This window comes from Triturus cristatus, chromosome 2_1, assembly GCF_964204655.1.
Source record: "Triturus cristatus chromosome 2_1, aTriCri1.1, whole genome shotgun sequence".
NCBI lineage: Eukaryota > Metazoa > Chordata > Amphibia > Caudata > Salamandridae > Triturus > Triturus cristatus.
The window spans coordinates 414,831,437-414,846,437 of record NC_140581.1 but is presented as its reverse complement, the minus strand read 5'-3'; the positions used below and the strand labels follow the sequence as shown (position 1 = coordinate 414,846,437).

Here is a 15,001-nt window from a genome sequence, read left to right as displayed (position 1 = left end):
AGCCAATGGAGGCACCAATGAGTGAGGTGGACTAGCCTCAAGAGTCCTCTGACCTCAGTAACAAATTCACTGCTGCTGGAGGGTGTGCTACTTTTTAGGCCTGCCTGCAAGACTGGAGGTGAAATTCAGTATGGATTGTGGTGGACAGTCCTTCAAGGTGCTAAGATACCAGGGCTTCTAAAGTCTAACTGGGCCTTCTAAGGTCTAGTAGGGGAATCTGCTCCCTCAGGAGTGGTCTAGTGGACTAGGCATGAAGGCTGAACCAGGTTCCCCAGTTCCAAATTTGGTAGCACTGGCCATAGTGCCACATCCTATCCCCCGAACACCCTTGTGCCCCACTGAGAGAAACTTGCACTGTCTTCAGCTACAAACCAATTCTGCCCAATTATAAACTCCTAGATGTGACTCAATTCAAATTATGCACTGCCTGAAACAAATAAAACCCTGGAAAAAGCATGTGAAATATAAGCAGGTACGACATGTTACCTTAACGCTTTTACACTGATTGTTCAGAGGAACCGGAATGTGCTATATGCTTTCAGTCCCCCAGCCTACATGTCCAGACAGGGCAACGTTGCAACCCCCATACCTCCATACCCAGGTCCACTCACACAGGGGGAGGTTCGGCATCATCAGGCGGGCGCTTGAGCAACTCTACCAACGCGTCACTTTCACATATGGTGCTCTGGGGCAGTTTACAGTACTTAGGGTCTATTAACTTTGTCGACTTCAGAATTCTTTATTGCTCAAAATAACATCTTTGAGAATAAAGCGCCAAGCAGCCTGGCTGCTACATTCTTGCAACAGAGTTTTGTTTCCGTCTTCTCACCTTGAGGTGGTAACTCTGTGATGTAATAAAACACGAAAGCACTGTGTGATCTTGTGCAAACATGAAAGAAATTAAAATTGTAAATGCTTTTTAAAAGAAGTACATTTATTAGTATTTTTTAGTATCTGTTTTACGTTTTGGGATCCTAGTATGTTTGTGGTGTGCACACATTCTTGGGAGGGCTTTAAACAAGCATTTGCAATGCAATGGGTCTCGCATTTACGAGACTTTGAGCTACTGGCATTATAAATGACAAACCTTTTATCTATGTGTTGGTTTTGAAAATAGATAAATAAAAGGCATTGTCGTTTACAATGCTAATAGCTTAAAATTTTGCAAATGTGAGACCTATTGCATTGTAAATGCTGGTTTTGTTACTGGGGGCCGATTTTGCAGCACTGCCGCAAAACCGGTCCCCAGTTACAAAACCAGCCTCTCCTCCCATATCCGGTATGGCCAGTCTGACCTTGGTGCCAGGGCCTATTTATTTTCATAGTCTGACACAGGATGGGGTCTGAAAGGGGCTCTGGTGTTCGTGGGTCACAGAAATTGTGCCGATTAAATGCAATATTATTATTTTTGAAAAGGTCAACAGTATGTTTTTAAAACACCGCATCTCTTAACACATACAGAGTAGCCATTCACACATTTAATAAAATAACATGACACATTAAATAAAATAACATAAGAAAAACAGCTGATTAAGACATTAAACGTTTGTAAAAAAATTGCATCAAGCTATTCTTTAAATTTCCCAACTTACTTGATGTTTATATAAGAGCAAGCGTGGAGTTGAGGCAGTCCAGGCTCCTCTTCCAGGCCCCAGTGAGGAGAAAAGAGCAGGTCTGTAAAGGAGGGGCTGGAGACCTCTGGGGCAGGAACGTAGAACAATTTCCAGGAGAGGCAGGTGGGGCTGGGTCAGCTGGGGGCCTCTTCCACAGCAGCCGCCTTCCTCCTATTTTCGAGTTCTGGCTGGTTGGAGAGCGGCAGCCAGTCAGGGATTCCTCAGAAACCGGTCCTAGGATGCTTGATTCCGGTCCAGGGAAGACATGGCTTGGCAGTTCGGGCTGGACTGTTCCCATGAGGCACAGGGTCAAGACTGATTTGCATATGGCCATGTCTGAACTGGGGTGGTGTGTTGAGCAAAATAACGATGGATTAAACCCAGATCTGTGACTGGGGGTGAATGTTTTGCCATTGTGCAACATTCCGTCCATCATCTTGTGTGTTTTGCTGTTCACCCCATGTGGGAAGGGTATGCCCAGACGTGGGTCCCGTGCTCACTACGCCACTGGAATCAAGCTATCCTGGCTGATGACGGCTGACAGCCAGAAACCGGTCCTAGGATGCTTGATTCCGGTCCAGGGAAGACATGGCTTGGCAGTTCGGGCTGGACTGTTCCCATGAGGCACAGGGTCAAGACTGATTTGCATATGGCCATGTCTGAACTGGGGTGGTGTGTTGAGCAAAATAACGATGGATTAAACCCAGATCTGTGACTGGGGGTGAATGTTTTGCCATTGTGCAACATTCCGTCCATCATCTTGTGTGTTTTGCTGTTCACCCTATGTGGGAAGGGTATGCCCAGACGTGGGTCCCGTGCTCACTACGCCACTGGAATCAAGCTATCCTGGCTGATGACGGCTGATAGCCAGAAACCGGTCCTAGGATGCTTGATTCCGGTCCAGGGAAGACATGGCTTGGCAGTTCGGGCTGGACTGTTCCCATGAGGCACAGGGTCAAGACTGATTTGCATATGGCCATGTCTGAACTGGGGTGGTGTGTTGAGCAAAATAACGATGGATTAAACCCAGATCTGTGACTGGGGGTGAATGTTTTGCCATTGTGCAACATTCCGTCCATCATCTTGTGTGTTTTGCTGTTCACCCTATGTGGGAAGGGTATGCCCAGACGTGGGTCCCGTGCTCACTACGCCACTGGAATCAAGCTATCCTGGCTGATGACGGCTGCTAGCCAGAAACCGGTCCTAGGATGCTTGATTCCGGTCCAGGGAAGACATGGCTTGGCAGTTCGGGCTGGACTGTTCCCATGAGGCACAGGGTCAAGACTGATTTGCATATGGCCATGTCTGAACTGGGGTGGTGTGTTGAGCAAAATAACGATGGATTAAACCCAGATCTGTGACTGGGGGTGAATGTTTTGCCATTGTGCAACATTCCGTCCATCATCTTGTGTGTTTTGCTGTTCACCCTATGTGGGAAGGGTATGCCCAGACGTGGGTCCCGTGCTCACTACGCCACTGGAATCAAGCTATCCTGGCTGATGACGGCTGATAGCCAGAAACCGGTCCTAGGATGCTTGATTCCGGTCCAGGGAAGACATGGCTTGGCAGTTCGGGCTGGACTGTTCCCATGAGGCACAGGGTCAAGACTGATTTGCATATGGCCATGTCTGAACTGGGGTGGTGTGTTGAGCAAAATAACGATGGATTAAACCCAGATCTGTGACTGGGGGTGAATGTTTTGCCATTGTGCAACATTCCGTCCATCATCTTGTGTGTTTTGCTGTTCACCCTATGTGGGAAGGGTATGCCCAGACGTGGGTCCCGTGCTCACTACGCCACTGGAATCAAGCTATCCTGGCTGATGACGGCTGATAGCCAGAAACCGGTCCTAGGATGCTTGATTCCGGTCCAGGGAAGACATGGCTTGGCAGTTCGGGCTGGACTGTTCCCATGAGGCACAGGGTCAAGACTGATTTGCATATGGCCATGTCTGAACTGGGGTGGTGTGTTGAGCAAAATAACGATGGATTAAACCCAGATCTGTGACTGGGGGTGAATGTTTTGCCATTGTGCAACATTCCGTCCATCATCTTGTGTGTTTTGCTGTTCACCCTATGTGGGAAGGGTATGCCCAGACGTGGGTCCCGTGCTCACTACGCCACTGGAATCAAGCTATCCTGGCTGATGACGGCTGATAGCCAGAAACCGGTCCTAGGATGCTTGATTCCGGTCCAGGGAAGACATGGCTTGGCAGTTCGGGCTGGACTGTTCCCATGAGGCACAGGGTCAAGACTGATTTGCATATGGCCATGTCTGAACTGGGGTGGTGTGTTGAGCAAAATAACGATGGATTAAACCCAGATCTGTGACTGGGGGTGAATGTTTTGCCATTGTGCAACATTCCGTCCATCATCTTGTGTGTTTTGCTGTTCACCCTATGTGGGAAGGGTATGCCCAGACGTGGGTCCCGTGCTCACTACGCCACTGGAATCAAGCTATCCTGGCTGATGACGGCTGATAGCCAGAAACCGGTCCTAGGATGCTTGATTCCGGTCCAGGGAAGACATGGCTTGGCAGTTCGGGCTGGACTGTTCCCATGAGGCACAGGGTCAAGACTGATTTGCATATGGCCATGTCTGAACTGGGGTGGTGTGTTGAGCAAAATAACGATGGATTAAACCCAGATCTGTGACTGGGGGTGAATGTTTTGCCATTGTGCAACATTCCGTCCATCATCTTGTGTGTTTTGTTGTTTATTCCTCACTGAATCCCTCTTACTTCTTTTCCAGTTGGTGTCCGTCAATCTGGGTAAGTCCGAAAATGAAGGGCACACGAGGTCAAGGGCGGGGCTACTAAACCTTCTTGATGTGACCATTGTATCGGTCACAGTGGGGGCAGGCAGGTAGCACCACACAGGGGACATTGCTAAATGATTAAGCTTTCATTTTAGCATGGACCATTCCTGCAGTCCCGGGACGCTTTTTAAATAAAAAGAAGTAGGGGAACGGACTGTAATAAATTTAAGAAGTAGGGGCACGCCGTGCCCTTCCGTTCCCGCCCACTTCGACCACTGGGCTGGACAGACGCGACAGCGGAGCCCGGTGGATTGCGCAGCTTGACACTGCCGAGGGGTCGAAAACGTCAGACCCACGAGAAATAGTGCACACCCTGGCGATGCATTTTCGAGAAGTGTACTCCTCCAATTCCTCCATGTCGGTGGAGATGGCATTGACATATATCAGAGACCTGCAGATGCCCAAGCTCTCCCCTGAGGCTAGAGAGACCCTGGAGGCCGAGCTCACGGTAGAGGAGCTTCAGGTGGCTATTAATGCGTTGCAGCCCGGTAAGGCGCTGGGTCCCAACGGCATCCCGATTGAGCTGTATCAACGGCTGCCCGAGATGCTGGCCCCACACTTGCTGAATATGTACACGCATGGCCTGGAGGCGGGGGAGCTCCCCGTGGACCAGCGAACGGCCACTATCGTGGTAATACCGAAGCCGGGTGAGCCGGCGGATCAATGTGCCTCCTATCGTCCCATTTCGCTGATCAATGCAGAGGTCAAGATCCTTGCGAAACTGTTGGCCCTCCGACTCACGCCTCATTTGGCTGACATAGTGCACCCGGACCAGTCGGGCTTTATGCCTGGGAGAAGTACCTCCCACAATTTGAGGCGCTTACATGGTGGGCTGACCCGAGTGGAACGACTGCAGGAACCGGCTGTCATTCTCTCCCTTGATGCCCGCATGGCATTCGATATGGTGGAATGGCCCTTTCTCTTCGCGGTGTTGTCACATCTGGGGTTTGGGCCGAAGTTCTGTGCCTGGATCCGACTCCTCTACACCAAGCCGCTGGCCCATGTCGCTGCCAACGGGCATATGTCGGAGGATTTCCCCCTGGGGCGGGGTACGCGTCAGGGCTGCCCTCTCTCGCCGCTGCTTTTCGCCCTAGTGCTCGAGCCGCTCGCGACTTGGATACGGTGGGAGCCCATGATGCGGCGCCTTCGCTGGTCTGCGGACTGGGAAGACCGCGTCTCCCTCTACGCGGATGACATACTGCTGTACTTGTCTTCCCCTTGGCGTTCCATCCTGACATTGCTTAACATCTGCGAGGTATTCGGCCGGGCATCTGGCTATACGATAAAATGGTCGAAGTCAGTCCTCCTGGTGCTACGGGGCCCCCCTCCTCGACTTTCGGAGGGATGCCAGATACAAGTGGTGGAGGGGTCATTCAAATACCTGGGGGTGCACGTTACATTGGATCAGTCGGAATTTTTCAGGCACAACTTGAGCCCTCAATTGGACCGCCTCAAGCGTGATGTGCAGCACTGGGGAGCGTTGCCCTTGACCCTGGTGGGGAGGGCAGCGCTCTTCAAAATGATGACCCTGCCGCGGTTTCTTTATGAGCTGGAGAATACTCCATATCCGGTGCCGCCGACCTACTTCCGTGCGGTAGCAGCGCAGGTCTCCAACCTACTCTGGGGCAACAAACCGGCACGCATAGCACAAGCAAAATTAGTCCGTGGGTGGTACAATGGGGGAATTGCGCTCCCGGATATCCAGCTCTATTATTGGGCAGCGCAGCTCAAGGTGATCAACCAGTGGCTCCATGCGCCTCAGTCGGACCCTGCGTTTAAGGCGGATAGGGATGTACTGGGTGAAAGGGGTATGCTAACCCCTCTATATGATGCCCGGCTGGCCCCGCAGCTGATCGGCCCTCTGAGACAGACTGTATCTATCTGGCATGCGGTGCAGGCCCGGTTGGGTTGGCGGGGAGTCCTGATGCAGCTTACACCTCTCTGGGATACCAAACGGCTGGGACGTCTGAGGGACAGCAAGGGCTTCGACGCTTGGGACACCATCGGAATCTCGGTGATAGGCGACGTGTGGCACAAGGGGGAGGTCGTCCAATTTGTGCGCTTATAACAGCAATATGAGCTGGCTCCCTCAGAATGGTTCCGATACCTCCAGATGAAGCATGCCCTGACGTCACAGTTAACCCCAGGCGTGCAGGTTCCGGAGGCATCCCCGCTGGAGGACAGATTGTTGACCGAGTACATGCCAAAGAAGGCGACGTCCTTCACGTACCGCAAACTGATCAACAATTCGCCGGACCCTATGGGGCTCTTGCGAGAGAGATGGGCCGGAGAGGTCGGTGATTTTGATGACCCGGACTGGCGTGAGGCATTGGCCTCGCCACGCGAGGCGGGTATACCCTCGAGGCTGCGGCTGGTGCAACTTCATATTCTACATCGTTCGTACTTCACCAGAAGCTTGTTACATAAACTGGGCAGAGCGCCTCATCCCTTCTGCCTGCGGGGTTGCGGGGAGGAGGGAACCTTCTATCACACTATCTGGGACTGTCCTGTTCTCCAGGTATTCTGGAAGCGAGTGATGCGAACAATGTCACAGGTGTGCGGGGTGTCGTTGGTGCCTGAGCCCAGACGCTGTTTGTTGAATGTGTGGGAGCCCACTGATCTCAATCGTCAGGCGCAGGGCTGGGTGACGCTGGGGAACATGACGGCCAAAAGGAACATAGCCCAAAAATGGGGAGCAGTGGAGACACCGTTGCTATCAATATGGAAGAGAGAGATGGATAGGGCCATGTTTGCTGAGCGCTCCGTATTTATCCGGCGGGGATGTCCTCGAAAGTGGGTCAGAGTATGGGGAGCGTGGAACAAGTATAGAGGTAACATATGTGATCCACCACCTCTTTCAGATGAGGACTCCTCTGACTCGGATGGCTAGGAAGGCCGGGGGGGGGTGGAAGGGAGGGGGAACGACAATGTTTGTCTCAAAGAGTTCGACTTGGGACTACTTGAAGAAATTATGAATCTGCGTGGTGATTTGTTCAATGAACTGTACACACGGTCTGATTCCATGTCCTTTGGTTGTATTTGTTTTGAAAACAATAAAATTTCTTTAAAAAAAAAAAAATTGCATCATGCTACTGCGATAGCGGATCCCATTGGCTGTAAGGGAATGGTCCATGGTGGTGACACACCGCAGGGGCCAGGCGGGTGCTACCGCGGTGGTGCATCTTTCAATTGCATCCAATGACAGGCTCTGCGGTGGTGGAGCACGCCTACCGCGATTTTCAAAATTGCATCAGGCCACCGTGATTGCGGTTCCCATTGGCTGTAAGGGCATGGTCCATGGTGGTGACGCACCGCAGGGGCCACGCGGTAGCTACCGCGAGTTGGGTGCCATACAGTGACATGGGTGGCAGGGATTTGGGTGGTGGAGCATGCCAACCGCCATTTCACCATGTACATATGCCTATCACTACCGCAATTGTGTCCCGGGTATTGGCGGTGACACACCGCAGGGGCCAGGCGGTAGCTACCGCGAGTTGGGTGCCATACAGTGACATGGGTGGCCGGGATTTGGGTGGCGGGTGGCGGGTGACTGTGACAGCACCAATGCACACATCATGCTGTGTCAATGGCCATCTGACAGTCATCCAGAGTGCACAGTGGCCACATGGTTGATGGCACGTCATAGTGCACAAAATGCCAATGTGCCATGTACCCCACTGCTGACTACACATGCCATGTTTGTGTATGTGATTTCTTAGTTTGGCATGTACTCCCTCACATGTCATTTGTGATATTGATGGGCCTGTACACAGGACAGTGTTGTTATGGACTCCCCAATGTGTACAGATGTCAAGGTGTAAAAGTGCAGGGAAAATCACTGCGATGTTTTTCAAGAGGAAGATTGTCCATATGTGCCTGTTTGCTTATGTTTGAGCATGCACACACTCGTCATGTACGCTCAGCCTGTGATCATTGTGTTGTTGAAGTTTGCCAGGTTCGACTAACGCCTGAAGGTGTGTCAGGTGCAGCAGCTAGGTGTGAGACAGTGATGTTGCATTTTTACACTAATGCTGGATGATATACTCCCAGGCGTGCCCATGGTGAACGTGACCATATTCATATGTGCATTCTCATATGGCGAGTATGCTTTGGAGGTACTTGCTGTGTGTCAGTTGACAGGTGTACGATCAGAGTCCCTACATGTCAGCTGGTCTGTAACACAATTTTGATGACAGTCATTGTTGGCGTTGTGTCCGCCAAAACGTGAGATGCTGTGCCCATCTTATGATGTATTGCATTGACATGTATCCACTTTAATCTCAACTAGGAGGAGACCAAATCTGCATCGTCCCTTCACAGTGCTGGCAGACATGGAGAATGAGGAGATCATCTGGAAATTCCATCTGGATAGAGCCACCCTACTGACCCTTTGTGCTCAGTTGGAGCCCCACCTGCAGCCTCGCCAAACATATCCAACAGCTCTCACCCCCACGTCTAGGGTGATGGCGGCCCTGCATTTTTTGCCACTGGATCATTCCAGCACACGTTGTCCAGCACAGGTGGGATGTCACAAACTATGTTCAGCATGGTGCTGTGTGATATTCTGTCCGCCATGATGATCTAAAAGGACACATATATCCATTTCCCCGGGGGCAGGAATTGGCTGCTGTGAAGGGAGATTTTTATCCCCTTGGACACATCCCCCATGTTGTTGGTGCCATTGATTGCACCCATGTTGGGCTTGTACCACCACAGGCACGTGAGCACATCTACAGGAATCGGAAACATTTCCACTCTATAAATGTGCAGGTGGTGTGCCAGGCAGATATGATCACCTCGCACGTGTGTGACAAATTTCCAGGCTTGGCCCGACTCCTACATCCTGCGGAACAGCATTGTACCACAGCTGATGGCTAATCTGTTTCCCAAGCGTGCATGGATTGTGGGTGAGTATACCTAGTCAAATAGTGTGCTGTGCGTGTGACATGCTGTCCTCTGACCCAGCAACATTGCAATGTGTATCTGTGTTTGGCGCACATAGGTGACTCTGCATATCCCAACCGTCCTTGGTTACTGAGCCCACTGCGGAATCCCAGGACACCAGCTGATGTCCGCTACAATGATGCCCATGGGAGGACACGTCATGTGGTGGAGCGTACCTTTGGTCTGCTGAAGTCAAGTTTCCGCTGCCTGGACAAGACCGGAGGTGCGCTGATGTACTCGCCCGGGAAGGTGTGTCAGATTGTGGTGGCATGCTGCATGCTCCACAAGCTAGCCATTCGCAAGGAGATCCCCCTGCTCCTGGATGCTGATGAGCAGCAAAGGCCCCCGCATGCAAACCAACCTGTGTCCAGTGATGAGGACAGTGGAGAGGAGGAAGGTGTTGACCTGCGTCAACAGCTCATCACGCGCTACTTCACTTGAAGGTGAGTGACAATGTACAACCAATCCATTGTCTGATGATGTTGTTGTTGTTGTGAAGTTGTATGTGGGCTTTGTGACTGCAGCCGCTTGTTGACTGCTGATGGCTGACAATGTTTCTGGAACAGGGTAGTTTTGTACATCAACAGGATGTGTATGTTGCCACTTGTTGCCCATTGTGATGTGTGCATGTTGGATTATCTTGATGGTAGGTGTTTTGTGATGTCTGTGAATCCACACCCAGACTAGTGAATGTTGTTCTGTTGTGTTTTCCTAGGTCCCTTCAACCTCTCCTTGCCTACATACATTCCATACTCCTGGTATATTGTAATCATGTTGAAGACTGTACATCCTGGAATAAAGACAGAGCAGACACAACAACATGTGTGTAAGGATTTATTATTTACAATGGTGACATGTGAGGGGTGAACATTTACATTGAGGTGATTAGTGGAGCAGTGAGTTGACATTTGTGGAAAATGAGATAATCGAGTAGTCACAACATTGATGTGGTGACCCAGTCCAACAGACAGATGCCATTCACAAGGCAGTGTGGGGAAGGACAGTCCAAAAAGTCAATGCAGTGGTGAAGAGGGTTGCCATCATGGCTGGCTCCATGACTGGCGTTTGGAAGGTGCTTTGCCTCCAGTTACTCCCAGGGTTTTCTACGGACAGCCCCTTCGTCCCTTGGCAGGGGGGGACCTGCTGTAGGGCCAGTGGTGTCTGAGGACTCACCCCTCTCTGTGGCCGCAGGGGAGGATGGTGAACTGTCATCCTGCAGCCCACTAGAGGGAGGTGGAGGTTTTGGTTGTGGAGCAGGGCTGTCCCTCAGTACCGCCACTTGCTGGCCCAAGAGGTCCACAATTTGTCCCATGCAGGTGTCGATGGAACTCATCAGCAGGATGATCTCATGCAATACCTCTTCCGACCGGCCCGTTCGTCCCTGGGCACGTTCATATGCCCCAAGGGCTCTGTTAATGTGGTCCAGGGATTGGGTCCCAGCCTCCTGGTGTCTGTGAGTGACCATGCCCCTCCCACCATCCCTGCTGCCACGGATCTGTTGCCTCACCACTGTAGGCACCCGCATCCTCTCCCTGCCCTCCTTAGTCGGTGGGGTGGGGTGGTCATCCTCTGGGACAGGGGGAGTGTTGTTGGCAGCACTGGTGGTGGTGATGTTGGTGGTGGTGGTGGTGGAGGATGCACAGGCCGTGACAGCAGGGGTCTGCAGAGATGTTGGTATTGCAGTAGAAGTGGTGGGGGGACGATGGGGTCCTTGGACCTGTTGCACCCTGGCACACCAGATGGGCCGGCTTCGCGCTCATCGTCCAGAGAATCCCAGGAGTCAACATCCGAAAGTCCATGTACCGGAGGGGGAGACTGGCTCTGCAGGTTGCTGGTGTTGTCCTCTGCAGTGAGTTCTTGGTCACCTGTGGGTCAGATGGGAGATGGTCTTTGTAGTGCACCCCATGAGCTTTGTGTTTGCTGTATATCATTCACTGTTTGTACACCACACAGTTGACTAATCGTCACATTTTTTTCTATGTGCACTACTGTGCCTACTGACATGATGCTGTGGTACATGCATTACTTGTCCATGGTGTGAGTTGTCAATACCTACCATGTGCAACGTGCATAATTTGTGAGTACAGAGACATGTTGCCATCTAGGGACTGGCGCAACCAGTGAGGGCTATTTTTGGCTTACTCTGACCTGTCAGACGTTACATCTGGCCATGTAATGGCCATTGTCATCTCCTGCATACCTTGGTCTTTTCATGTGCATATCTGGATTTGTACCACCAACCATGCTTTCTTGTTTCTCATTTGGTCCTTGCTGCTCTGGCCCTATGGCACTTACACATGGAATTCAGTACTGTGCATGATTGTGCCCAGATTTTCTTCTGCATGTGCATTGGTGTGTCACACTTTGGTTGCTGTGACAGTTTCATTTGCTTAGCTGTGTGCACACTGTGAGTGGCAATAGGATCTGTGTATATGTGTGTGCAATGAGAGGGCTGGTGTTGTCATGTGGCACCAGGAGAATAGCTGTGAAAACATACTGGCTACTTACCTGTTATGTTTTCACATTTGACTTTGACTTGACACATCTGTGTGTGTGTGTGTGGTGAAGGCTTGCATCCTGCTCAGGGGTGTGACAAGTAAGCATGATATGTCCACCTACCTGTTAGTTTGTTTGTAGTGATACAATGGCTGACACATGCATCTATGTGGGAGGGGAGGCTCTATCGTGATGGTCTGGGGGATGAGTCAGCCTGGGTTGAGTTGTTGTCCAGGCATCCCACCCGAAACAGACCTCCCAGGGAAGATGTCTGCCTAACTGTTAGTTTGTTTGTAGCGAGCCAATGGCTTGGAACTGCTTCTTGGTGTGGAGTCCTACATCTTGCTTGTGTTGGGACAGGGCTGCCTGGTGGGAGTTGTAGTGCAGGCCCCCCTGACCTCCCTGTGAAGATGGCTACCTACCTGTTAGAAGATAGTCAACAATGCAATGGCTGCAACATGCTTTTGGGTGGGGGTGGTGTGCCATCATGCTCAGTTGTGGGACAGGGTGCATGGTGGGAGTAGTAGTGCAGGACTCCCACCCCCAAACGGTACTACCTTGGTAACTGGCTTCCAACTGGTTCTGGGTGGAGGGCAGTGCTCCATCCTGCTCAGGGGTGGAACAGGGGGCATAGTGGGAGTTGAAGCGCAGTCTTCCCACCCACATACACCCCTCCCTGTGAAGATGACTACCTACCTGTTAGTTTGTTTGTAGTGGGACAATGGCTTCCAACTGCTTCTGGGTGTGGAGTGCTCCATCCTGCTCAGGTGTGTGCCTGGGGGCCTGGTGGGAGTATTACTGCAGTCTTCCCACCCACATACACCCCTCCCTGTAAAGATGGCTACCTATCTATTAGTTTGTTTGTAGTGAGACAATGGCTTCCAAATGCTTCTGGGTGGGGGGCAGTGCTCCAACCTTCTCAGGAGTGGGTCAGTGGGCCGGGTGTAAGTTGTTGTGCAGGCCTCCCACCCCCAAACAGCCCTCCCAGGGAAGGGGTCTACCTACCTGTTAGGTTGTTTGTAGTGATAGCATTGCTGCCACATGCATCTGGGTGGAAGGGAGTGCTCCATCTTGATGGGCTGGTGACAAGGGTACATAGTGGGTGTTGTGGTGCAGGCCTCCCACCTTCACACAGCCTGCATGGCAAGATGGCTACCTACCTGTTAGTTTGTTTGTGGTGTGACAATGGCTTCCAACTGCTTCTGGGTAGGGGGCAGTGCTCCAGCCTACTCAGGGGTGGGACAGGGGCATGGTGGGAGTTGTAGTGTAGTCTACCCACCCACATACACCCCTCCCTGTGAAGATGGCTACCTACCTGTTAGTTTGTTGTAGTGGGACAATGGCTTCCAACTGCTTCTGGGTGTGGAGTGGTCCATCCTGCTCAGGTGTGTACCTGAAAGCCTGGTGGGAGTATTACTGCAGTCTTCCCACCCACATACACCCCTCCCTGTGAGGATGGCTACCTACCTGTTAGTTTGTTTGTAGTGGGACAATGATTCCAGCTGCTTCTGGGTGTGGAGTGCTCCATCCTGCTCAGGTGTGTGCCTCATGGCATGGTGGGAGTATTACTGCAGTCTTCCCATCCACATACACCCATCCCTTGAAGATGGCTACCTACCTGTTTGTTTGTGGTGAGCCAATGGATTCCAACTGCTTCTGGGTGTGGAGTGCTCCATCTTGCTGAGCTGTGGGACAAGGGGGCCTGGTGGAAGTTGCTGTGCTGGCTACCTGAGCACATGCCCCCATGATGATGTTTCTAGCTATGTTTGGGGTGGATGTGAGTGAGTGAATGTTGGATCTGTGAGACATGTGTTGAGGAGTGTGTGGTGCATATGAATGTACTTGGGCCTAGGAGATGTAGCTTTGTAGTTGTGCAAGACAGTACATAGCAGTGTGGTGGTAGTCATATGTTTGTACTTACCAGCCTCCACTCCCCCAGCTACTCCTGTGAGACTCTCTGGATGCAGTATGGCAAGCACCTTCTCTTCTCATGCATTGAATGACTTTGATGTGATGGGAGGGCCAGTTCTTGCTCCTCTTCTGTTTGACAACCCTCTTCAGGTCATGCCACCGCTTCATGATTTCATTTTTTGATCCCGGGGTGGTCCCTACTGCATTGACCTTATCAACTATCCTTGCCCACATTTGAGCTCTTGTGGCTAGTGGTGTCTGTTGGACCAGGCTACCAAACAGCTGTGGTTCCACTCTGACTATCTCATCTACCATAACCTTCAACTCACTCTCTGTGAAGTTTGGCATTTTATGTGCTGCCATGGTGTGTGATGTGCAAAGGGGTTATGGGTGCAGGGGTGTGAGTGGTAGGGGTAGGGGTGATGTGTATGGTGTGTGATGTGCAGGGGTGTCAGAGGTGCAGGTGTGGAAGTGGTGGTGGTGCTGTGTGTGTTCTGAGTAGTGCTGGTGTGTTGCTTCGCTTATCTTTTGTTGTCAGGGTTAGTGGCCTTCAGTCTTGGAATGTTGCAAAGGATTGTGGTCAGGGAAGGGGCTGGTTTTATACTCAGCTATGTGGGTGTGTCCAAATGGGGTTTTGCTGTCAGGTGTGTTGTGTGGGTTGTCCTGGGATTTGTATTTTTGTATTTGCAATGTGGTTGTTCTGTGTTTTTGGGTGCATGGCCAGTTTGCTGTGTGCACTTTGTGGCCTTGTTGTGGGTTTTTTCTTTCGTCCGCCATATTTGTCACAGAGCGTCCGCAGTGGTGGCTGTGCTGCAGCTCTTCCGCCGGCTCTCTCATTCATCACTGTTTGCGACCGCGGCGGTCGGAAACTGCGGAACGTACAGCGGGGGCATCAGGGTTATCCTAATTTGATGTGCGGTATCTCCGCTGTCCTGGCAGCGGTTTGATTGTTTACCGCTGTGAATGCGACTGCCGCAGACGGGTTTTGGCCATCTCCGCCCGCTATGGGTGGGTTTTCTTGGCCTCGTTCCGCCGCGGTCTGTGTTTTTTGGCAGTTGATCATAATATGGACGCAGGTTTTTCCACGGTGCCGGCGGGTTGTTGATTTCCGGATCCATGGCGGTTGGGGTGTTTTCTGCCTAATAGGCCCTTTGGTTTAATTAACGAAAATTACACTTACCTTTCTCGACACAACACAGCTTCTAACTGCAAGCTCGCCCC

The 15,001-nt window shown here is 51.6% G+C and overlaps 1 protein-coding gene across 1 annotated transcript in view; it reads right to left on the bottom strand.

The window, feature by feature from the left end:
* Positions 1 to 15,001, bottom strand: part of LOC146865390 (uncharacterized) — a 67,115-nt gene that overhangs the window by 10,318 nt on the left and 41,796 nt on the right. The gene's annotated exons all lie outside the window — the stretch shown is intronic.